The following is a 24,812-nucleotide window of genomic DNA, read 5'->3' on the forward strand; positions in this document are numbered from 1 at the left end:
AGACAGATGGTTGCTCTTCAGTGTTCTGGCCCTGAGAGGATATGGAAGTAATTGAAGTCGATGCGTTAGCTGCCATCCATCTGACAACGGCTTCAATTTGTTCATCCCGCAACAGTGGAGTACGGCGAGGTCCTACAAAGCTGCGCATAAAGGACTGTTGCCTGGTAAAACTGGGGGATGCTGAGTCACTGGTGCCCGCAGCAGGCACAGAATCCCCACGTCCTCTCCTTGCTGAAACTCCACTCCCACGACCACGTGCCTTACTCCCTGCCTTCTTCATCTTGGTAGACTGATAAAGATAGGCAGAAAAGTACAAAGGGGGGGCTTAGTGTGCTTATTCCTGAACAGCTGCTAACAGGTATAAGAAACACTAATTTTATAAAGTGTGTGGACTACACTTTAATATGAGCTAATGTGGCCTACACAACTGTCAAGTGGAGTGTTTGGTGAACTTTATTTACGTGTTTTTTTTCAAAAAAACAAAAAGGATGTGACCAAAGATGTGAAAGCAATAGTATCACAAACTTTTTGGAGCGATTACAATGCAGGAAGGTAACCTACAATGCAATAGATGAGGCTCCAAAAATAGGCTAATACTAATCTGGCTGCGGCTGCAGGGCACAAGCCAGCAAAAAGGCTCCTCTATCTACTCCTATATAGTGTTTGCAAACAACCAAAAAAAATCAGGAAAAATGAGCTGTAATAAAACAAAAAAAGGACTATGTATGAGGCAGTGATGCACACTAAGCGGACTACAACCAGAGGTGGCTGCAGAACACACTACCACGTGAGCTGCACTCACACTCAGAGACCTCACAGACAGCCGTGAACAGTGCAGAGAACTGGGCACTAGCACTGAAAGGCTGCAGAAAGGCTCCGCTGTCTACTCCTATAGTGTTTGCAACCAATGTAGATGGATACAGATGGATTCACACTAATAGGAAAATTAATGAAAAATGAGCAGCAATAAAACAAAAATAAATAGATATGAGGCAGTGACGCACGCTGAGCGGCCTACAACCAGAGGTGGCTGCAAGACACACTACAGCGTGAGCTGCACTCACACAGACCTTGCAGACAGCTGTGAACAGCGCTGCAAGGCAAAAGAAAGCTACAGTGATTGATAATGTAGCCTGGGTAAAGCACAATATTATATAGCAAATCGCTATCTCTAACTGTCCCTCAGAGTCTTGAACAGCAGCCTGTCCCTAACTGAATTCACAGCAGAGTGAACCCTAAATGGCGGCGGCGGCTTTTATAGCGCATCTTGACATCATTTCACCAGCCAATCACAGCCATGCCATTAGTTAACATGCCTACATGCTTAACAGGATGTGCCCACACTTCTGAGGATTCCTCATTGGCTGAATCAAATCAAACTGGCTCATAGCATTATGGGAACTTCCGATTTCGGTATTCGATATGCAAAAAGTATCGGAACTCAGTATCGTACTTAAGATACCGTGAATATCGGCCGATACCCGATATTTGCGGTATCGGAATGCTCAACACTAGTTAGGAGACATTTGTGGTAACTGTATATACGGTATTTGAGATATTCTTACGTTTGAGTATTTGAAGAAGGGTAAGTGCAGCCTGTAGGCCACAGTGCATGTTATTAGGTATCTAAAAAGGACTATCTACAGAGCTATCCATCAACATCAATTGGAAGTGCAGAGATTAAGGACTGAAGTAGTAGTCATATTACCAAGGCAAGTTATCCAGACAAGGTAATCTATGAACCTACAGCCCTAAAATAACTTGTTCAGCAACTGCCTATACTACAATTCATTATTATGCAATGCTTGAAAGATTATGTCTAAGAAAAATGTCCGCAAATGGACAAAGAATGTCTAATTTTCTAAAGAATTTCATATATTGTGAAACACACCTTGTAGAAAGATTTATGCTTGCATGGAAAGCTATTATATGGTTAAGAAGCTTGGAGCAATACAGCTAACTGTAATAATGTATTATTTCCATTCTAGTTTTCATTTCAGGCATTATATGCAGACCATACTTGGATCAGAAGACCCTGCCAGGGTAGTTCCAGCTAGTTCTCCCGAACTAAATAGTTTCATATATGACTATTAGATAGCTTACTGAGTTTCTCATGGGATGAATTCCCTCAAAATCACTTTGACACATGAACCTAGCCTGGATTTCACTCGTGTCTTCAGCTACTTCATTCTCAAGTCAATGAAATTCCTTCTTCTGCAAAAACACTAGGGAGGCCCCAATGTTACAATAATGTAATGCATGCAAGACAATAAGAGACTTGGGAATAATGCATGTAGGTGTTAGGGTTAATCACAGTTTACTGTATTGTTGGAGATTTGTGATGTAATATATGATGTGGCTGGTAGAGGGCAGCGGCGAGAGGCCAGAGTTGGAGCACGGGGGGTTTTGGCGGCTGGTGGGCGGTTGAGCGGCGTTGAAGGAGAGTCTGGGTGGAAGTGAAGCTTTGGATTCTTGGAGAAAGTCTGGAAAGGGCAGTTCAACTCAGAATCTGTTGTTGGTGACTCTGAGACGCATTGTTCATCTTGACGTGAGCCAACTCGGTGAGGACAACTTAGTACACAGCATCTTGGGCTAGGACACGTGAGGCCTTATCTCTAAGGACTTATTGAAGCCCTGTGTTGGAGAGATTGGCATTCCCTAAGAGCTTCAAGACATCTTTTCTGATTATTCAGGACTCACCCTAGCAAGGACCCTTCTACTTCATGTTTCAGGATGTACTGGTACCTTCTTACATCTGAATATATATTCGCATATGTAAATAGCCTTATAGAGGTCCAGTTAGTTAGGAAAAAAGGCCTCTTCTGTAAGAGACACTTCAAAAACTGTTCTGAGTACATAATTGCTAAAGTTTGGTACAATACTGTCGTTTTACTGATTTATGCATAGAAAAGGTTAATTGTGTAGTATTTTGCTCACATATAGCTGTTAATTCTGTTTAAGTGTACCTACGTATACTCTTAGTTGGTGATATTGAAAGTAATTGCTGTTATTGCTACTTACACACTTTTTACCTATCATCCTTTCTTCTGTTTCATAAACTGGTTGGTAAAAAATCATATTATCTAATCTTTGTGCGTGTCTGCTGATTGTTGCGGTGGCCACTTCTCATCCACGTTTCACATGCAAGGATGAGGCGCTTGATGCAGCCCATGGCTGCAAATAGAGTTTCAGTACCCCCAAAATCCTACAGCAGAAAATAAATACTGAGACCTATTCCCTTTGTCTCTGAGACTGGGAATAGGCTAGGTCCTTCCATATGAGACAGTAATTCTTCGAACAGGGTGACAAGTGTGGAAAACGTCTAATTCATATGGCAAAATGATCCTCTGATACATCAGTTATTACATCTCTGGTGACAAGAAATCATGGGGAATCCTAAGCAAGCCTTCTCTCACTTTTTCTTCTTCTATAAATCCCTCTATGTTATTTCCACTTCTAAATCAGAGTTGAAGATGAAGGATTACTTTTTATCATTTAGACCAACCCACACCTAAACAAGAATTAGTTTGTAATTGCCAACTTTCCAAATAATAATAAGTCACAGGGTTCAGATGAACTCCAGGGAGAATTCTACAAACAGTATACAAACTGCCTGCCGCCTGTCCTAAAAATGCTCTTTGAACAGGCATTGAGGGGAGTTCAGTACCTGCCTCATTGCTGTAGGCAATAATAGCTACAATACCAAAGCCTAGAAAGCACTTAGTTCATGATATAGACAATTATTGCTGCTCCAGTCTGATGTCAGGATTTTATCATAAATCTTGGTCAACATGCTTTGCTCATATATCTTACAAATTGTCCATTCAAACAAAACCAACTACATGCCTGGGAAGTCCACAGCCCTTAACTTGAGATGCCTATTTATTCAAGTGAATCATAATAATGGAGCGATTGATTCCAATATGGTATTTGACTCAATCGGTAGCCTTTCTTTGGACGCAAATGTGAAGGATGAGCATTGGACCAGTGTTTATCAGATGGGTAAAACTCCTGTATGCAAACCTGGCTGCCTAAGTGAGAGTCAACCAGACGGCCTAAGTGAGAGTCAACAATATATCTCTTAAAGCTTCTTAATATTTTGCACTACGTCTGGGCATCGCTTTCTTTCCAATAATTTATGCAATATTTATGGAAACCCTGCTGACTTTTATCAGTTGAGCCCCAGAATTCCAAGGATTTACAGCTGTGTGAAAAACTATTTCCCCCCTTACTGATTTCCTATTCTTTTGCATGTTTGTCACACTTACATGTTTCTGATCCCCAAACAAATTAAAATATTAAACAAAGATAACACAAGTAAACACAAAATGCAGTTTTGAACTGAAGGTTTTTATGATTAAGGGAAAAAATCCAAACCTACATCAGCAGCCAGGACTTCCTCTTCATGATTGATTTGTCTAAAGGCAGGGACAGTGATGCCAGCGCTGATTGGGAACCAACGTCACGCATCACAAAACCGCACAGGAGCCCCGGGGAGAGCGAATGGTGACACCGCAGGAATGACGCCGGCATGGGAAGAGAGTATAGGCTTTATTATTTTATGGAGGCCAAACATTTTGTTCAAGAAGGGGTTGTCCAACCCCTTTAAGGCACCCTTCCCCTGTAGGGAGGTGCTTAAGCATCGTTAATGTCTAGTCAGTCTTGCACTTGCTATTTAGTTGTCAGGTCCCCGTTCATGAGTCTGTCCTGTCTGTACCTGTACCTGCACCTCAAGTCTGTCCTATCTGAACCTGTACCTGCACCTCGAGTTTGTCCTGTCTGAACTTGTACTTATACACTGAGCCCCTCCTGTCTGAAACTGCTAATCAATTCTGCCTGAACCCTGAGCTTGCCCTATGGTCCTGAATATACTCCGTCTGAACCAGCTCCAATATCTGTTCTGGCCTTAATCCTGTTCCTGCCCTACCATCAAGTCTGTACCTTCGCCCCAGTCACTTTGGGGTCATCTGCTGCAGTTCCGGGGTCTGTCTTGAAGTGGTACCTGGCGACCACCTGCAGCTCAAATCTAACCACACTATCAGGGACTCACACCTCCAGATTTTCTCCGGTCTGTGGCTCAGCAGCGTGACACCATACAAACAGTGTTTTATCAGCAGGAGATTAACACTGCCAGACTACAGCTCACATCCAGCAGTCAGGCTAATCTGTGTAACCCTACCTTTCCCACTGATTAGCAGGAAACTGACAATCTGGGGTGTGGGTGAGGTTGTACACAGAGCAGAAGACATGGCTCTCCTACATCTACATCAGACAAAGCAGGTATTCTATGAAAACTACAGAAAGCAGCCAAGTAAGTGATACATCCCTGGAAGCAGGCTCTCTTTCCCTATGTTATGCTGCTACCAGATTATATAGCAATAACCTGCTGACAGATTCCCTTAAAAATAAACAGTATGTCTTGTGACTTCCTGATTGATTTGATGATTACTTCCAGACTAATCTGTTTAATCTCACTAAAATAGGTTACACAATTCCATTATTTGGGGGTGCATTTTTAAAGTTAATATAACATCCTCATCAGGTATAAGAGATCTATTTAGTAATAATATTAATTGTTATATCTGGTGACAGTTTAGCTTTAAGTTCATCAACTGCTCTGTAAATATGAAAGTGGCATTGTGTGTTAGCTGTTGTGGGCAACATGACATGATCAGTTTTACTCTTGGCCGGTTTTAATAAACAGCGCGCAATTTCCCTGTGGGGTCAAAAACATGGATTTCGACTCTTTTCCTCTGCAGAGACATTGGAACTTGTTGATGCAGTAGAGTCTCTAGGAAAATAAAACCACTGACTACTAAAGTATTTCCTAAAGCTGTATATACAGGGTGGCCCATTTATAAGGTTAGACCTGGGTGGGCCATTTATATGGATACACCTAAATTAAATGGGAATGGTTGGTGATATAAACTTCCTGTTTGTGGCACATTAGTATATGGGAGGGGGGAAAACTTTTCAAGATGGGTGGTGACCATGGCGGCCATTTTGAAGTCGGCCCACCCAGGTGTTTTCATATAAATGGTCCACCCAGGTTTATCCACATAAATGGCCCACCCTGTATATATCTATATACAGTATTGGGAAACACTGTAATAGTCAGTGGTTTTACATATACTGCATATATAAATACTGTATATATATCTATTATATAAAGCTCAAGTGTGTGCATGTGTGTATGTATGTATGTATGTCCGGGATTGGCATCCGCACCGTCGCAGCTACAGCCACAAAATTTGACACAGTCACACGTCTGGACCCCGAGAGCGTCCTAGACTATGTTGTGAGGTGAAATTTTAACCCCGCGCATTCCAATTCACCAAACAATTTTTCTACATAATGGGAAAAAGTGAGTGTGTATCAAGCCCCGCCCCTCATTATGATGTCATAATGGTTGCCATGGCGACGCTGATGTCATCATAGGTTGCAAGCCCCGCCACTCATTATGATGTCATAATGGTTGACTATGGGATGGAGGATGTGTGGTGGGTATATGGGCACTGGACTATGGGATGGAGGATATGTATGACGGGTATATGGGCACAGGACTATGGGATGGAGGATGTGTGATGGGTATATGGGCACTGGACTATGGGATAGAGGATATGTATGACGGGTATATGGGCACGGGACTATGGGATGGCGGACAGGTATGATGGGTATATGGGCATGAGACTATGAGATGAAGGATGTGTGATGGGTATATGGGCACTCGACTATGGGATGGCGAATATGTATGATGGGTATATGGGCATGGGACTATGGGATGGAGGATATGTATGATGGGTATATGGGCACTCGACTATGGGATGGAGGATATGTATGATGGGTTTATGGGCATGGGACTATGGGATGGAGAATATGTATGATGGGTATATGGGCATGGGACTATGAGATGAAGGATGTGTGATGGGTATATGGGCACTCGACTATGGGATGGTGAATATGTATGATGGGTATATGGGCATGGGACTATGGGATGGAGAATATGTATGATGGGTATATGGGCATGGGACTATGGGATGGAGGATGTGTGATGGGTATATGGGCACTCAACTATGGGATGGAGGATAGGTATGTTGGGTATATGGGCACGGGACTATGGGATGGAAGATAATAATAATTTGTTATAAATATCCACAGTTAGTTACTATGCCCGGGCAGCGCCGGGCTCTTCAGCTAGTATATATATAGTATATATATACAGTATATATATATATACCGTATATGCTCGTGTATAAGCCGAGATTTTTTGCCCATTTTTGGGGGCTGAAAGTCCCCCTCTCGGCTTATATATGAGTCATATACCTGGGGGTCGGCGGGGGGGCTGGGGTGTCAGAGGTCATGCTTACCCCCTGGTGCGGTCTCAGCAGCCCCCCGCTTCTCCACTGTGATGGAGTCAGCTTCAGCTGAGTCGTTTTCTAGAGTGGACCCTCTGGGTCGTGGCACCCACTCATCTAGGGCGAGCTGACCTTGTGAGGAACCACCCCCTATACAGGGAGTGTCAGGGGCAAGACCAAGGGGGTGAGCCACCATGACTGCTGGAATCAGATGGCCGGCTCAAGGAAGACACAATGTGTAAGTGTCTGACAACAGGGGACGTGCAGGAAACAAGAGAAGACAAAGCGTGGTCTCAGTTTATCTTCATTAAAGCATGAGCTCAGGTAACATCAGGTGCAAGACGTGATAACAGGGAAAAAAAAGCAAGGTGCATGCGTGGGCACGCCAAGGTCCATGGCATAGTACGTGCTAGGTGGCACGCTTGGGTACAGGCAAGGGCTCAATGGCATCGGACTCCGGACAGCTGGCAAAGATTGACAGGATCAGGGCATCAGGCTGCGGACATCAGCTCCGGACATCAGGCCGCAGTAGTCAGGCTTAGCATCTCTGGAAGCAATCGGCAGGTTCCAGGAATCTGGCAGGCAATCCAGGGTTCAGGCAAGGAGGCATGACAGAGCTGGAGACATGGTGCGTGTTAGGAGACACGCCAAGGTCCAAGGCAGAGTTCAAGGCAGGATGCGTGCTAGGGGCACACCAGGGTCCAAGGTAAGGTGCAAGGCAGGGTGCGTGCTAGGGGCACACCAGGTTCCAAGGCAGGGTGTGTGCTAAGGGGCACACCAGGGTCCAAGTCAGGGTTCAGGGTTAAAGGCCCTGCGCATGCAGAGGGGCACGCCAGGGGCAGGGTACAAGGTAAGGCCCTGCGTGTGCAGATAGGCACGCCAGGGGCAAGGTTCAAGGCAAGGTACTGTGCATGTAGAGAGGCACGCAAGGGGCAGGGTTCGAGACAGAGCGGAATGTAGGCAGTAGTACAGAGCCGGGTACAGGGAAGAGAAGCGGAGTGTATGCTAGAGCCCGGAGCCAGGTACAGACTAAGGACATAGTACACAGAACAAGACAGAGAGCCAAGGTTCAGGACAGCAATGATATTAAAAGACTTGTGCTAAAGAAGTATGAAACACACAGTGCGAGAAACAGCGTGTGTGCAAGGTAGCACGGAAAACACGACTGAGGCACTGGCAGGCGGAACCGGCTGAGGCACAGGCAGGCGGGCATGACTAGAGGTGGCACGGCTGAAGCACAGACAGGCAGAAACCACTAGAGCACTGGCCGACGAGCACGGCTGAGGCACAGACAAGTGGGCACGACTTATGCGGCACGGCTGAAGCACAGACAGGCGGGCACGGGTACGACCAGGCGCATGTAAGGGGCACACAGCCACAAGGCAGGGCTAGGCAAAGTTACAGAACTAAGACACATGCCATACGGCACAGCACAGCACAGCCTGGTATGAAAGGAGAATGTGCAAGAGCGCACAAAATCCGGAACTAGACACAGAGTTCAAGACATGGTCCTGCGCGTGCAGAGGGCATGTCAGGGTCAGGGTTCAGGACAGAGAGCAGAACATAGGCAATAGCACAGAGCCGGGTACAAGAGAAGAAAAGCGGAGCGTATGCTAGAGCCCAGAGCCGGGTCAGAGACATAGAGCAGAGTACAGACAGGTAGCGGAACGTATGCTGAGGCACAGAGCCGGGTACAAGGGAAAAGCGGAGCGTATGCCAGAGCACAGAGCCGGGTCAGACAGAGTATAGAGCTAGCAGCGGAATGTAGGCCGAAACCCAGAGCCGGTCAAGGTAGAACCTTGAGACAAGACAGGGAATGTGCTAGAGAGCACCATAGGTCAGAGTATAGAAAAGGAACAGAGGTTGTGCTAGAAAGCACAAGAACACAGAGGATAGGAAAGCCAGGCAAAGACAGGGAAACATAGGAAGTACTACATGGCTAAGGATAGCAGAGACAAAACATGGCACAAAAGACAATACAAGACATGGCACGAGACAAGAGGCAAAATCCAAGCACAGAGAGTGTGCAGAGAAGCACAACAGGGCAGAGTGCAGGGGCACAGAAAACAGGGAGCGACCGAGCAGACCAAGCAGCTTTGCAGGAAAGCAACACGATACTCAGGCCCCGACCATAGGAAGGGGCGGTCTGATATAGGGCATTAGCACCTGCACTTCCAGGTCAGGACCAGGAGAGGACTTCTGGGTCGAGTCCTCCAGGATCATAGAGAAGATTGCTGGATCAGATTCTGCTGGACCATAGAGAGGATCACATGGTCGGGTTCTCCATGATCATAGAGATGATTGCTGGATCAGATTCTGCTGGACCATAGAGAGGATCACATGGTCAGGTCCTCCAGGAGCATAGAGAGGATCACAGCAGGCAGAGCAGAGACGGGCGCGCACACAGCAATGGCATGCAGCCATGAGGAGGTATGCGTGCACCCTAGCGATGGCGCACAGCCATGAGAGGTAGCACATGTGCGCACAAGCAAAGGCATATAGCCATGAGATAGCGCACGAGTGCGCACCAGCAATGGCAGCCAGCCATGAGGTGAGGTGCGCGTGCACACTGCTCCAGGAGTCACGCAGCACAACAGTTATGAGGTGCGCGTGCATACTGCTCTAGGGATCATGCAGCATAGCGGACATGACAGGTATAACAGTGAGGTGCGCGAGCACACTGCTCCAGGGGTCATGCAGCACACAAGACATGACGGGCAAAACAGTTAGGTGCGCGTGCACACTGCTCCAGGGTTCATGCAGCATAACAGACATGGCGGGCATGACATCCACGGTCTCCCTTCCTGCCTTCAGCGGTCACGTGGTACCTCTCATTAAACTCATGAATATGCGCATATTCATGAGTGTAATGAGCGGTATCACGTGACCACTGAAGGCAGGAAGGGAGACCGTGGAGAAGCGGGGCTGCAGAGACCGCGCCAGGAGGGGGAAAGTATAGCGATATTCACCTGTCCATTGCAGTTCACCGCTGTCTGCTGTGTCCTGTGTCAGTGACATTTAGGCAGCAGAGGGTGCGGTGACGTGGTTAGTGCGTGATGTGCCCTCTGCTGGCTGAACAGTTACTGACACAGGACATATCAGACAGCGGTGAGCAGCAATGGACCCCGGACAGGTGAATATCTCAAGTGCCGGGTCCTGAGCAGGAGAGGTGAGTATGGCATTTTTTTTTTGCAGCAGCATATGGGAGCATAATATATGGAGCATCTTATGGGGGCAGCATATGGGGGCATATTCTATGGAGCAGCATATGTGGGCACAGTCTATGGATCAGCATATGGGGGCATAGTCTATGGAGAAGCATATGGGGTATATTCTATGGGGCAGTATATGGGGACATATTCTATGGAGCAGCATATGGGGGCATAGTCTATGGAGCAGCATATGGGGGCATAGTCTATGGGGCAGCATATGGGGGCCTAGTCTATGGAGCAGCATATAGGGGCATAGTCTATGGAGCAGCATATGGGGGCATAGTCTATGGGGCAGCATATGGGGGCATAGTCTATGGGGCAGCATATGGGGGCATAGTCTACGGAACAGCATATGGGGGCATAGTCTATGGAGCAGCATATGGGGGCATATTCTATGGAGCAGCATATGGGGGCATAATCTATGGAGCAGCATATGGGGGCATAATCTATGGAGCATCATATGGGGCATAATCTATGGAACATTTTATTTATTTAAAAGTCTCTTTGACACTTTTCATTCTCTACTCAACCCAAGATTAAAGGCCCCAACCACGGAGCTCCGAGCTGACGATCTGGCCAATTACTTTAAAGAAAAAATTGACCAGATCTGACACAAAATTATCTCCCAGTCACCTCATACCATGCACTGTCCTCCCTCCCCCACTGCATCTAGCTCACTCTCTGATTTTGAACCAGTCACAGAAGAAGAAGTAAGCAGGCTCCTTGCATAAACTCGCCCAACCACTTGCATCAGTGACCCATTTCCATCACATCTCCTCCAGTCCCTTTCCCCTGCTGTCACCACTCACCTAACTAAAATATATAACCTCTCTCTCTCTTCTGGTATCTTTCCCTCCTCATTTAAGCATGCCATCATACATACACTACTTAAAAAAACATCCCTCGACCAAAACTGTGCCGTTAACTATAGACCAGTCTCTAATCTTCCCTTCATCTCTAAACTCCTGGAATGCCTGGTCCACTCCCGTCTTATCCGCTATCTCTCTGATAACTCTCTTCTCGATCCTCTCCAATCCGGCTTACGCTCCTTACACTCTACTGAAACTGCCCTCACTAAAGTCTCTAATGGTCTACTTACAGCTAAATCTAATGGTCATTACTCCATGCTAATTCTCTTGGATCTCTCTGCAGCATTCGACACTGTGGATCATCAGCTCCTCCTCACTATGCTCCATTCCATTGGCTTCAAGGACACCGTTCTCTCCTGGTTCTCCTCCTATCTCTCTGACCGCTCCTTTACTGTATCTTTTGCCGGTTCCTCCTCCTCTCACCTTCCCCTTACTGTTGGGGTTCCTCAAGGATCAGTCCTAGGCCCCTTCCTCTTCTCCTTGTACACTGCCCCTATTGGTCAAACAATCAGTAGATTTGGTTTCCAGTACCATCTCTATGCTGATGACACCCAATTATACTCTTCTTCTCCTGACATCACGCCAGCCTTTCTAGAAAACACCGGCGATAGTCTAAACGCTGTGTCTAACATCATTTCCTCACTATATCTGAAACTGAACCTGTCAAAGACTGAACTCCTTGTGTTTCCTCCCTCTACTAATGTACCTATACCCAACATTGCTATTTCTGTGTGTGGCTCCACTACTACTCCCCAGCAACATGCCCGCTGTCTTGGGGTCATACTTGATTCCGAGCTTTCCTTTGCCCCCCACATTCGATCACTGGGTTGCTCTTGTCATCTGCACCTCAAAAACATTTCTAGAATTCGACCTTTTCTTACTTTTGAGTCTGCAAAAACTCTTAGTGCTTCTCTTATTAATTCTCGTCTCGACTATTGTAACTCTCTTCTAATCAGTCTCTCTCTTACCAAACTCTCCCCTCTCCATTCTGGCTTGAATGCTGCAGCCAGGATCATATTCCTCACCAATCGTTACACCGATGCCTCTACTTTGTGCCAGTCATTACACTGGCTACCCATCCACTCCAGAATTCAGTATAAACTTATTACCCTCACCCACAAAGCCCTCCATGGCTCAGCATCACCCTACATCTCCTCCCTTGTTTCAGTATGCCACCCTACACACGCCCTCCATTCTGCTGATGACCTGAGGTTAGCATCCTCAATAATCAGAACCTCCCACTCCCGTCTCCAAGACTTTACACGTGCTGCGCCAATTCTTTGGAATGAACTTCCCAGGTCAATACGATTAGTCCCCAATCCCCACAATTTTAAGCATGCCCTGAAAACACATTTATTCAGACTGGCCTATCACCTCAGCATATTAACCTAATCTATCCCTGTGTGGCACAGCCAAAAGTTTTACCATAACCAGGTTCCCCGCATCATGTTCCCACATGCTTTATGCATCCATTAGCCCTCTGTGTCTGTACTGATACACACTTAAAATTATGGCTGGTCCATACAGTCAGGGCAACTGTTACCACCCACCTTTCATGTCTCCCTTTTTTTCCTCATAGATTGTAAGCTTGCGAGCAGGGCCCTCATTCATCTTGGTATTTGTTATAATATATGTGATTATTGTTATGCTGTAATGTCTATTGTCTGTACAAATCCCCTCCGAAATGTAAAGTGCTGCGGAATATGTTGGCGCTATAGAAAGAAAATTTATTATTATTATTATTATTATTTTATGGGGGCATAATCTATGGAGAATTTTATTGGAGCATAATCTATAGAGAATCTTATGGGGGCATAATCTATGGAGCATCTTATTGGGGCATAATCTATGGAGCATCTTATGGGGGCATAATCTATGGAGCATTTCATGGGGCATAATCCATGGAGCATCTTATGGGGCATCTTATGGGGGCATAATCTATGGAGCATCTTATGGGGGAATAATCTATGGAGCATCTTATGGGGCCATAACCTTTATGAAGCATTATATGGGGCATATTATTCCATGGAGCATCTTATGGGGGCATTATTAACCTTTGTGCAGCATTATATGGGGTGTATTTTGTATGGAACATCTTATGGGGCCATCATGAAATGAACTGTATGGAGCATTATATGGGGCTCCTGATTCAATATGAATATTCAAAAACATTTTACCTACTGATGTCTCAATTAATTTTACTTTTATTGGTATCTATTTTTATTTTTGAAATTTACCAGTAGCTGCTGCATTTTCCACCCTAGGCGTATACATGAGTCAATAAGTTTTCCCAGTTTTTTGTGGCAAAATTACGGGGGGGGTCAGCTTATACACGGGTCGGCTTATACACGAGTATATGCGGTATATATTTATACAGTGGAGAGCAAAAGGGTAACAATGTTTTGAACTTCTGGCTTTCAGGCTCCATATCTCATTATCCACTTCTGCTTTAAACTTGAGACTGCCATCATTTAAATTTGACTTGCAACTTTTTAGCATATGAGTAGTTATGCAAATACTGGTCATGTCACTGCATTGTTACTGTTTTGCTCCTAAAGATCTAAATTTTAATTTTTAGTATTTTGTTAGTATTTTGTAAATCTTCCTTTGGCTTTCAACACTGCCTGAACCCTTCTGGGCATGCTCTCGATCAGATTCAAACATGTGTTGACCGAAACTTGATCTCGTGTCTCTTCTGCACGTTCCCAAAGTTGATGCCTACTGGTCGACTCATTTGGGTATGTATACAGTTTTTTCTTCAATTCTACCCACAAGTGTTTGATTGAGTGTTGAGGTCTGGGGACTGTGGGGGCAATTCCAGCACCTCTACTTCATTGAAATATTTATTTGCCAATCTTGACATATGCTTCTTGTTGATGTCCTGCTGTAACATTATGTCATCCTTTTCATACCCATAGTACTTGAGTCTACAAAGTAACTCATCTTGTAGGATACTCACATATAGCTCAGCATTGAGACCACCATCAATCCTGGTCAAATATCCAATGCCTTTGGCTGTGAAACAATTCCATATCATCAGGCTTTCTCCACCGAACTTGACATTTCCTTCAATTTCTAATTCCGTTAGACCCTTTTTCCCTTGTTTCTATCAGACTCATTTCACATATCAGAGCCTAGTCTATTGACTTTCGTGTCATCGCTCCAAATCACCTGTTTCAAATCTTTAAATGTACACTTTTCGTTCTTGTTTGCAAACTCGAACTGATGCTTCTTATGACAATATTGAAGATGAGGCTTCTTTCATCTTTTTTCGGACCAACATTCCAGACTTGTAAAATGTGTGTAGCAGGATGCTTGCACCGATGTCTGTGATCTCACTATTATGAAGCGTACAAGCCACTTCCACTGCCATGTTTGTCACACCAGAACTGATAGAAATTGGAATGAGTCGACTTTTTGACCCCAATATTTTGCCTGGACGTCCACTTTTTGGCTTCTGAATGGATGAACGGACTTTATTTCGTATTCTTCCAACTGCCATGGCACTCACATGATGCAGTTTGGCAATTTTCTTGGCCAAGAGACTGCTATCGATGAGCTGTTTCTCTTTTCTTGGAAAATCATTTTCATGGCTCCTTCTCGACTCAATCTAATGACCTTTCACTTGGGAATCAGCCTAATAACACACTGAACTATTAGGGAATGTGAGAACAGGTTGTATTTTGTAGTATTCAGGAAAAAATAATTTCTACCCCCCTGGAGCAAAACTAACAATGCAGTGACGTGGCAAGAATCTGCATAACTAATCATTGCTAAATAGTTGCAAGTCAAATTTATTTATGAGATAGCCAAGATGATTGTCTATAAAATGATGGTGGTCTCTTGATCAAAGCAGTAGTCAATGTGAGATATGGAGCCTGAAAGTCAAAAGTTCAAAATATTCTTACCCATTTGTTCTTCACTAGAGATGAGCGACTTTGCCTTTTTCGGGTCGAGTCGGGTTTCACGAAACCCGACTTTTGCAAAAGTCAGGTCGAACGCAATCGGCCGATTATCGAAGTCGAAGACCGACTGAAACACGAAACCCAATGCAAGTCAATGGGGAAGAAAAGTCGGCAGTGAGTGGAGGACAGGAAACACACCTACAGTGCCCATTTTAATGCCAAAAACATCAATTCTTATTACTTAAGCTTGTCAACCTTAATTTACTTTATAATAATAGTTAGGCATTGAAAACTGGGGGTTATTTGGCTAAAGTTGTGGGGGGGGTAGGGCTGGCTCCAGATTTTCGTGGGCCCAGGGCCAAAGAGTGTCACTGGGCTCCTTTAACACATGCCACAATTCATGATCCTCTGATATGGCAGAGAAATAGCGGTATAGTACAATGAAAAATACTTCACTTCTTACATCACATGATTGATATCCATTTTAAATTCTCCAATAGCTCCAAAAATGGACAGTATATTACTCCATGCAGTATTATGGCCACCGCATAGTGCGCCATACAGAGTAATGAGGCCCATATATTTCTCCATACAGAATCATTGGTCCCATATAATGTTTGATACAGTATATGTTGGTCCCCATGGATGAAGCTCCACTGTCTTATGGGCCCAAATAATGCTCCATATATAATGGGCCTCATTTCTAATGCTCCAGTGTATAATGGGCCCTGGAAATGCTGCTCCAGTGTCTGATGTCCACCTTTGGAATGCTCCAGTGTATGGTGGGCCCCATATATCATTCTCCATAGTATAGTGCTCCCCAAAAATTGCTCCCAACCTTTAAAACAATTAAATAAGTTTCCTCGCTAGGGAATTCCTGTACTCTGGACTCCTCATCATCCCCATCTTCCATCTCTCTGCACTTGGACTGTTTAGGCAGAGGGCGTACAGACGTGATGTCATCGCACTCTCTGACCAGAATGTCACTGTCAGGAAACGCGGAAAACGTCACGGCGGTGGAGCAGGGAGAGGTAAGTATTTCAACTTTGCAAGTGCTGTGATCCTGAGCAAGCAGGGGGGCCCACTCGTTGGCGACGGCACTGGCACAGGGCCCCTCATAGTACGGCGGTGTGTCTGACGGCGGGTGGGCCCTCCCGGGTGGGCCCTCCCACCAGCAGAGACACTTTTGCGTAGCAGAGACACTTTTGCGTACTATGAGGGGCCCTGTGCCAGTGCCGTCGCCCATGAGTATGCCCCCCCAACTGCTCAAGGAACCTGCACTTTCATCTGCACCTTCCTCTTTGTTACCGTGTAAGGTGGTATAGTATGCGGGAAGGGGAACCTGAGTTTGATCAGGGTCAGATTCTGGCTGTGTAGAGTGCAAGGGGAATGTAGTGGTCTAGGTCAATGTACCAGCAGAATCATCTAGCAGTGGCTGGGCATCAGTGCACTTGTGGTGCCCCCAGGAGTACGGTCGCCACAGTGGCATTACCTTCCTCCTAGGGAGTGTGATGTCATGCTTGGGAGCAACGAAGGATCTCTCTAGCAGTTAAACCAATACACAACACAGTTCCCACTCCAGGCCAGCTCTCTGCTCTGAACTCTGAGCTCTGAACCTGACTGCTGAGGAGCTGCTCTCTGTGGTCAAGAGGAGGAAAGTTAGGGCAGTCTGTGAAGGGAAGGGGAAGTGTGTGGACGTGAGAAGGGGAGCTGGAGGATGAGCAGAGTTAAGGCTCACTCCTAGCTGGAGCGCATGGTCCAGATTCCGGTCTCCAAGTTTGTAGGGACACTGATGGTCCTGCAGCAGAAACCGGAGGAAGTAGCAGCTGTAAATGCTCTGTTCCCAACTAAGGCTCGGAGGCCCCAGCAGTGACGTGTGTTAGCCAGAAGGAAAAGGCTACGGCTGCCTGCCATGCGAGAAAGTTCCAAAAAGAGAGTCAACAGGGGGAACTTCAGTTAACTCAGTACTGCGAGTACCTCAGATAAGCGCTAGAACGGAGGCCACACTACCTATCTGCAGAGAAAGAATTCCTAATTTGCTTCCAGGCTGACCAACTCCTTCTCCATCTGTACTCTGGGTCCTGGACGGCACTTACCAAGTACAGGTAAAGGAACTGCACTACTGTGCCTGTCATCTTTCTCCTGCGCCTGGCGCACGGCTCTGCTACATCCTGCACTGCACACCATCTACCAACTCTTTCATCTGCCCTGCGACTACGGCCCTACCTGTGCAGGGCTTCTACATCTTAGCTGCACCACAACATCTGTCCCAGAGAAGCGACCCTGCAGCGCTGGTCAATCTGATCAGAAACAACAGGTGGCATCACATATCATTCACCTATAAACATTATTCACCCCTTTGCATGGACGCCCAGGGCCACGGACCGGGTCACCACCACCGTGACACATCCCTCTGAGACACCGGCCTGGTACCGATTAACCCCACTGCCCTGGCTGGCGACCCACACTCCATGTCAGACTCATCTTGGACTGAGGAATTCACGATTTGACTTGATAACCCAGGAATGGTATGTGAGAAAGAGCTACATGGACTAATGTGAAGTGTGGTCTGCTGTATCATTCACTTTTGGTGGGGGTGAAGGACACAAGGAAAGGGATTCTTCCTGACCAGGAGCCAGCACTTGATGACTCAGTGCTTGCATTTTTTGAAACTTCAGAAGAGGAGGGCATATTAGCTGGAGTCTGTTTCAGCAATGTAAGCCAAAACCAGTTCCTGATGCTCCGGCTTTAAAAGCGGTTAACCTACTCCCAGAAAAGGTAGCCTTCCAGGCCTTCCGGAGCCAGACCATGACGCAGGCTCAACACCTCCTGCCTTAACTGCTATTGTGCTTTTGCCACTACCAGCAGATGCACCACCACCATCAGTACCAGCTGGCCCCCCCACGCCCATGTCCGCGGCCTCTTCCACCATACTTCCAAATTTTGGAGAAAATGTACCCAAAATACATCAGATATATGGTACTGTATCAGAAGCATACAGCTGTATACAGTCAAAGGATAATTGTAAATCTCCGTATATATTTCATGAGTCACACAGAGACGCTCACAGGCTCAGTATGGATTAGACAAGAATATAAAAAGTAGAAAAAGGGTACAGTATCATCAGACAGCAGGTATATATAGTATAGTTTAAACATTTTAAATTTCCGTATATATTTCAGGAGGCAGACACAGATGCTCTCAGGCTCAGTATGCATTACAACACAATATAAAAAGCCGTAAAACGGTAATGGATTCTTTAGCGTACAGCTGTATACAGTGTAGGGGTCATTGTCAATCTCAGTATTTATTTCTGTTTCTGACTCTGGAAATAAACACTTGGTCAGTTTGGACTAGACCAGAATATAAAAACCAGTAAATGGGTAATGTATCACAAGCGTAGAGCTGTATACAGTGTTGGGGTAATTTTTAAATCTACATATAAATTGCAGGAGTAACCCACAGACTCTCATATGCTCAGGATGGATCACATTACAATATAAAAAGAAGATCCGCAAGAAATAATCACACATGTGGGCCAATGTTCCAGGTGTCAATGATACACTTAGAGTGGTGGGTGGAGGAGGACTTTCTGGCAGAAAGGGTACAGTATCACCAGATACCAGGTATATATAGCATAATTTAAACATTAAAAATGTACGTCTATATATCAGGAGTAGTGTTGAGTAGTGTTGAGCATTCCGATACCGCAAGTATCGGGTATCGGCCGATATTAGCTGTATCGGAATTCCGATACTTAGTTCCGATACTTTTTTCATATCGAATACCGGAATCGGAAGTTCCCATAATGCTAGGAGCCCGCTCGATTTGATTCAGCCAATAGGGATCCTCAGAAGTGTGGGCATATCCTGTTAGGCATGTAGGCATGTTAACTACTGGCATGGCTGTGATTGGCTGCTGAAATGATGTCATGATGCACTATAAAAAGCGCTGCAGCCGCCATTTCTGGTCACTCTGCTGTGAATTCAGTTAGGGACAGGCTGCTGTTGAAGACTGTGAGGGACAGTTAGAAATAGCGATTCCACAAAACATATAGTGCTTAACCCAGGCTACATAAACCACCACTGTAGCTTGCTTTTCCCTAGCAGCGCTGTTTTCACAGCTGTCTGCAAGGGCTGTGTGAGTGCAGACCCACGCTGTGTAGTGTGTCCTGCAGGCACGTCTGCTTGTAAGCCGGCCAGCGTGTGTCTCTGCCTCATACACATTTTTCTTTTATGGCTGCTTTTTTTTTCTCCTGTATAGTGTGCTTCCATACGTATCCATATACAGTGGGGCAAAAAAGTATTTAGTCAGTCAGCAATAGTGCAAGTTCCACCACTTAAAAAGATGAGAGGCGTCTGCAATTTACATCATAGGTAGACCTCAACTATGGGAGACAAACTGAGAAAAAAAAATCCAGAAAATCACATTGTCTGTTTTTTTTTTCATTTTATTTGCATATTATGGTGGAAAATAAGTATTTGGTCAGAAACAAGCAAACAAGATTTCTGGCTCTCACAGACCTGTAACTTCTTCTTTAAGAGTCTCCTCTTTCCTCCACTCATTACCTGTAGTAATGGCACCTGTTTAAACTTGTTATCAGTATAAAAAGACACCTGTGCACACCCTCAAACTGTCTGACTCCAAACTCCACTATGGTGAAGACCAAAGAGCTGTCAAAGGACACCAGAAACAAAATTGTAGCCCTGCACCAGGCTGGGAAGACTGAATCTGCAATAGCCAACCAGCTTGGAGTGAAGAAATCAACTGTGGGAGCAATAATTAGAAAATGGAAGACATACAAGACCACTGATAATCTCCCTTGATCTGGTGCTCCACGCAAAATCCCACCCCGTGGGGTCAGAATGATCACAAGAACGGTGAGCAAAAATCCCAGAACCACGCGGGGGGACCTAGTGAATGAACTGCAGAGAGCTGGGACCAATGTAACAAGGGCTACCATAAGTAACACACTACGCCACCATGGACTCAGATCCTGCAGTGCCAGACGTGTCCCACTGCTTAAGCCTGTACATGTCCGGGCCCATCTGAAGTTAGCTAGAGAGCATTTGGATGATCCAGAGGAGTTTTGAGAGAATGTCCTATGGTCTGATGAAACCAAACTGGAACTGTTTGGTAGAAACACAACTTGTCGTGTTTGGAGGAAAAAGAATACTGAGTTGCATCCATCAAACACCATACCTACTGTAAAGCATGGTGGTGGAAACATCATGCTTTGGGGCTGTTTCTCTGCAAAGGGGCCAGGACGACTGATCTGGGTACATGAAAGAATGAATGGGGCCATGTATCGTGAGATTTTGAGTGCAAACCTCCTTCCATCAGCAAGGGCATTGAAGATGAAACGTGGCTGGGTCTTTCAACATGACAATGATCCAAAGCACACCGCCAGGGCAACGAAGGAGTGGCTTCGTAAGAAGCATTTCAAGGTCCTGGAGTGGCCTAGCCAGTCTCCAGATCTCAACCCTATAGAAAACCTTTGGAGGGAGTTGAAAGTCCGTGTTGCCAAGCGAAAAGCCAAAAACATCACTGCTCTAGAGGAGATCTGCATGGAGGAATGGGCCAACATACCAACAACAGTGTGTGGCAACCTTGTGAAGACTTACAGAAAACGTTTGACCTCTGTCATTGCCAACAAAGGATATATCACAAAGTATTGAGATGAAATTTTGTTTCTGACCAAATACTTATTTTCCACCATAATATGCAAATAAAATGAAAAAAAAACAGACAATGTGATTTTCTGGATTTTTTTTTCTCAGTTTGTCTCCCATAGTTGAGGTCTACCTATGATGTAAATTACAGACGCCTCTCATCTTTTTAAGTGGTGGAACTTGCACTATTGCTGACTGACTAAATACTTTTTTGCCCCACTGTACGTTGGTTGCAAACACTAAAGGAGTAGACAGCGGAGCCTTTCAGCAGCCTTTCAGTGCTATAGCCCATTTCTCTGCACTGTTTTTGGCTGTCTGATAGGTCTCTCTGTGTGTGAGTGCAGCTCACGTTGCAGTGTGTTCTACAGCCACCGCTAGCTGTAGTCCGCTCAGCGTGCGTCACTGCCTCATACATAGTCCTTTTTTTGCAGCTAATTTAGCCAGATTTTTGCTCCTATATTAGTGTGCTTCCAACTGCATCCATTGTCATTGGTTGGTTGCAAACACTATATAGGATTAGATAGAGGAGCCTTTTTGCTGGCTTGTGCCCTTCAGGGCCAGCCAGGCTAGTATCACCCTATTTTTTGGAGCCTCATCAATTGCATTGTAGGGTAGCTTCCTGCATTGTAATCGCTCCAAAAAGTTTGTGATACTATAGCTTTCAAACTTTGGTCACATCCTTTTCTTTCCCCCCACCCAAAAAAAAGGAAATAAAGTTCACCAAACACTCCACTTTACAGTTGTCTAGGCCACATTAGATCATATTAAAGTGTAGTACACACACTCTTAGCCAAATTAGTGTTTCCTATACTGGTTAGCAGGTGTTCAGGAATAAGAACACTAAGCCACCCCTTTTTTACTTTTCTGCCTATCTTTATCAGTCTACCAAGATGAAGAAGGCAGGGAGTAAGGCACATGGTCGTGGCCGTGGAGTTTCAGCAGGGAGAGGACGGGGGGATTCAGCAGGGAGAGGACGTGGGGATTCGGTATCTGCTGCGGCCACCAGTGACCCGGCATCCCCCACTTTTACCAGGCAACAGTCCTTCATGCGCAGCTTTGTAGGACCTCGCCGTACCCCACTGCTGCGTGACGAACAAATTGAAGCCGTTGTCGGATGGATGGCAGCTAACGCATCCACTTCAATGACTTCCGCATCCTCCCAAGGCCAGAGCACTGAAGAGCAACCATCTGTCTCTTCACCACCTGCCAAATTGCCCAGGCAGTCTGAGAGCCCTGGACAGGAGCCATCTCAATCTTTACTTCTGTTCTCAGAATCTGTTGGCTTGGAAAGAGGTGGCCAGCCAAGCAGCATTCTAGAGCGTGAAGAAGAGGGAGTATGCAGTGATGCGCAACTGCTTTGTCCCTCTGAATCTGAAGAGGCGGGTGGGCCAGTGCCTATGGTCAGCACACCTCAGTATGCATCAGATGATGATGAGACTCAGTTGCCAATTTCTGGTGCGTACGGTGCTGGCGAGACAACCCAGGACCAGTCGGTGCTTGAAGAGGGGAGTGGAGATGATGAGGTCCTTGACCCATCATGGCGTCAGCCACAGGAAGGTGGTGGGAGCAGCTCTGAGGAAGAGATTCCCCGAACGGCCAAAAGAGGAGGGAGAGGGCGGGGGCAGACTTGGTTGCCTGTAGCCTCCACTTTGGCACCCGTGAGGAGCAATCCTCTTCCAAAACACAAAACGGGCGCTCCCAGGACTTGCAGTGCGTGGTCTTTTTTTGACACAGTTGCAGATGACATTTGCTTTGTCAAATGCAAGCTGTGTCATCAGAAAGTGAAACGAGGGAAAAATGTGACCAACCTCAATACCACAAATATGTGGAAACATGTGCGTACCAAGCACGAGGTGGAGTTACACAGACACACTGAAGATGTAGGCCAACCTTCAGCAGCACCTACCACCTTTTCAGCTCGTGTTGGGGCCTCTTCCTCCAGCTCACACACAGCTGGTTCGGCTTCCTCACTGGAACGCCATGGAAGAACCACTGCCACTGTTGTCCAGAGACCCAGTGAAATTCCACCCACTGAACCACGTTCGCAGTCATCAGCACAATCCCAGGCAACTCACCAGCAATCGGTAGCACAGGCATGGGAGAAAAAGCGGCCATACTCGGCAAACCATCCCCGAGCACTGGCTCTGAATGCCGGCATTGCCAAACTACTGGCCCTTGAGATGCTGTCATTCAGGCTGGTGGAGACTGACACCTTCCGGAACTTTATGTCATTGGCAGTTCCACAATACAATGTGCCCAGCCGCTTTTATTTCAGCAGGCAAGCTGTCCCTGCCCTGCAAAAGCATGTGGAGGGAAAAATTAAAAATGCGCTACTAAATGCCGTCAGTAGCAAGGTCCACCTGACCACCGATGCGTGGACCAGTAGCCATGGACAGGGATGATACCTTTCCCTCACTGCCCATTGGGTCAATGTTGTGGAGCCGGGTACAGATCTGGAGAGTGGCTCTGTACGTATTCTGCCAACTCCAAGGATTGCAGGAATGCAGTCTGTACATATTGAGTCCTCCTCCTACTCTAGTTCCTCGGAATCAGCACTGCGTGAGCCTGTTAGGCCAGATATGAGCACAGGTGTGGCCAAACATCAACAGGCCGTCCTTAAATTAATTTCTTTGGGGAATCGGAGCCACACAGCACAGGAGCTCTGGAATGCCATCAAGCAGGAGAGCGATGTGTGGTTTGTGCCAGCGAATCTCCAGCCAGGTTTGGTAGTGAGTGACAATGGCCGAAATCTAGTGGCAGCTCTGGGCCTAGGCAACCTCACTCACATACCATGTCTGGCACACGTGCTCAATTTGGTCGTGCAGAGCTTTCTGAGGGACTCTCCGGATCTTGATGCACTGCTGCACAAGGTTCGCCTAGAGTGTGCTCACTTGCGGCGTTCCAGCATGGCAAGATCGCGCATTGCATCTCTGCAACGCCGATTCCGCCTGCCAGAACATCGCATCATATGTGACCTCCCCACCAGGTGGAATTCAACGTTACATATGTTGGAGCGGTTGTGTGAGCAGCAGGCAGCAGTAATGGAGTACCAGCTGCATCAGGCGCAAACAAGTCGCACTGTGCGCCGGACACACTTCACCACCACTGAGTGGGCCACTATGAGGGACATCTGCCAAGTTTTGCGTGCCTTCGATGACTCCACGCGGATGGCCAGTGCAGATGATGCACTAATCAGCATGACTGTCCCCCTCATCTGTCTGCTTAAAAAAACCTTACAAGCACTAAGTGAGGAGGTTTTTGAAGAGGTCGAGGATGAGCAGTCAGAAATGCCATCTGCTTCTGGCAAGTCTGCGCAACGTGCTTCCACACAAAGGCCCAGGCAGGGGACACTTAGTGAGGAGGATGACGAGGAGTCAATGGAGGAGGAGGAACACATCTCTCCAGAGGAGGGAGGTACACAAGGCTCTAGTAGTCAGTGTGTACAGCGAGGGTGGGGTGATGCTGAGCAGGCAGAGATGCTGCCTCAAGCTGGGGACAGCGTTTCCGGTCCAGTTGGCAGTCTGCAGCACATGGTTGATTTCATGCTGCAGTGCTTGTTAAATGACCGCCGCATCGCCAACATTCTCCACATGGCTGATTATTGGGTGTACACCCTCCTAGATCCTCGCTACCGGGACAACTTACAAAGCCTCATACCACAGTTGAACCGGGAGCGAAAAATGCGGGAGTACCAAGAAACACTTGTGCAGGCCATCATGTTCTCCATTCCCCCCACAAGTGTTGCTGGTAGTGCTTTTCAAAGCAGCCATGTGGGTAGAGGCAGTGGAGGAAGCTCTGC

Source organism: Dendrobates tinctorius, unplaced genomic scaffold (genome assembly GCF_039654945.1).
Source record: "Dendrobates tinctorius isolate UK_male_01 unplaced genomic scaffold, ASM3965494v1 ptg000107l, whole genome shotgun sequence".
NCBI classification, from domain to species: Eukaryota; Metazoa; Chordata; class Amphibia; order Anura; family Dendrobatidae; genus Dendrobates; species Dendrobates tinctorius.